Source organism: Octodon degus, unplaced genomic scaffold (assembly GCF_000260255.1).
Source record: "Octodon degus isolate 3935 unplaced genomic scaffold, OctDeg1.0 scaffold00067, whole genome shotgun sequence".
NCBI classification, from domain to species: domain Eukaryota; kingdom Metazoa; phylum Chordata; class Mammalia; order Rodentia; family Octodontidae; genus Octodon; species Octodon degus.
In genome coordinates this window covers 971,960-973,281 of record NW_004524643.1, presented here as the reverse complement: position 1 = coordinate 973,281, position 1,322 = coordinate 971,960, and the positions used below count along the sequence as shown (strand labels likewise).

Below are 1,322 nucleotides of genomic sequence, written 5' to 3'. Positions count from 1 at the left end.
CTCCCTCTTCAGGCTTGTGGCCCCCTTCTTGTACTCAGGGCAGCTCCCAATGGGAGGCCAGTGTGGTACAGGGCCACACTGAACACATTGCAGCCAGATGCAGTTCTCAGCTGAACAGCAGGACCCATTACACAGATGTGTAGGCAGCACATCCGGGGCTCACAGATGCTGCTGGAAGGTCACAACACACTCAGTGGTTGAAAGAGTTCTTGTAAGGTCAGGGATAAGAAGACAAGGATGCTCATTCTTACAACTTCTATTCAAAATAATACTGGAAGTCCTAGCCAGGGAAATTAATCAGGAGGAAGTAATCACAAAGGAAGAAGTAAAACTCGTCTTAGTTTCCAGATGACATGAACTTGTGTATTAAAAAAAAAAAATGTGTTTGCAGCTGCCGCAGAGCTGCCGTCACTGTCTAACGCCAGCGCTGCCTCTTGCTCACCAAGCTCCAGCCAAAAGAGAAGGGGGTGAGGAGGTCCCTACACTATGGCTCGTACCAAGCAGACTGCCCATGAATCCACCGGTGGTAAAGCGCCCAGGAAACAACGGGCTACAAAAGCCGCTCATAAGAGTGCGCCCTCTACTGGAGGGGTGAAGACTATGGCACTCCATGACTACTCGGTATCAGAAGTCCACTGAACTTCAGATTCGCAAGCTTTCTTTCCAGCGTCTGGTTCGAGAAATTGCTCAGGACTTCAAAATAGATCTGCCCTTCCAGAGCACAGCTATCGGTGCTTTGCAGGGGGCAAGTGAGGCCTATCTGGTTGGCCGGTTTGAAGATACCAACTTGTGTGCCATCCACGCCAAACGTGTAACAGTTATGCCAAAAGATATCCAACTAGCACGCCGCATACGTGGAGAACGTGCTTAAGAGTCCACTACAGTAGGGAACATTTCATTCTCAAAAATTTTTTTTTTCCTCTACTTCCTGTTATTGGTAGTTTTGAATGTTAGGTTTTTTGGTTTTTGTTTTTCCCCGTGGGGTCAAAAGGTACCTAAACACATGACTGCGAGTGGAAAATAGGGGACAGAAATCAGGCATTGGCAGTTTTTCCATTTTCATTTGTGTGTGAATTTTTATCTTCATGTGGGATGTAAAGCATTAATGCAAGTCAAAAATGTTTCAGTGAACAAGTTTCAGCACTTCGACTTTATAACAATTATAAATAAAAATCTGTTAAATTTTTCTGGAAAACGCCAGCATTTGGATTTTTTTTTAACAAGTAAATTTCTTATTGACAGCAACTAAATGGTGTTTGTAGCATTTTTTATCATACAGTGGATTCCATCCAGTCGCTATACTTTTCTGAGTTGTCTTACAT

The 1,322-nt window shown here is 44.2% G+C and overlaps 1 protein-coding gene and 1 pseudogene across 1 annotated transcript in view; both read left to right on the top strand.

The window, feature by feature from the left end:
* Positions 1-1,322, top strand: part of LOC101560485 (zinc finger protein 287) — a 210,923-nt gene that overhangs the window by 150,268 nt on the left and 59,333 nt on the right. The window lies entirely within an intron of this gene.
* On the top strand, positions 487-871 carry LOC101560884 (annotated as a pseudogene).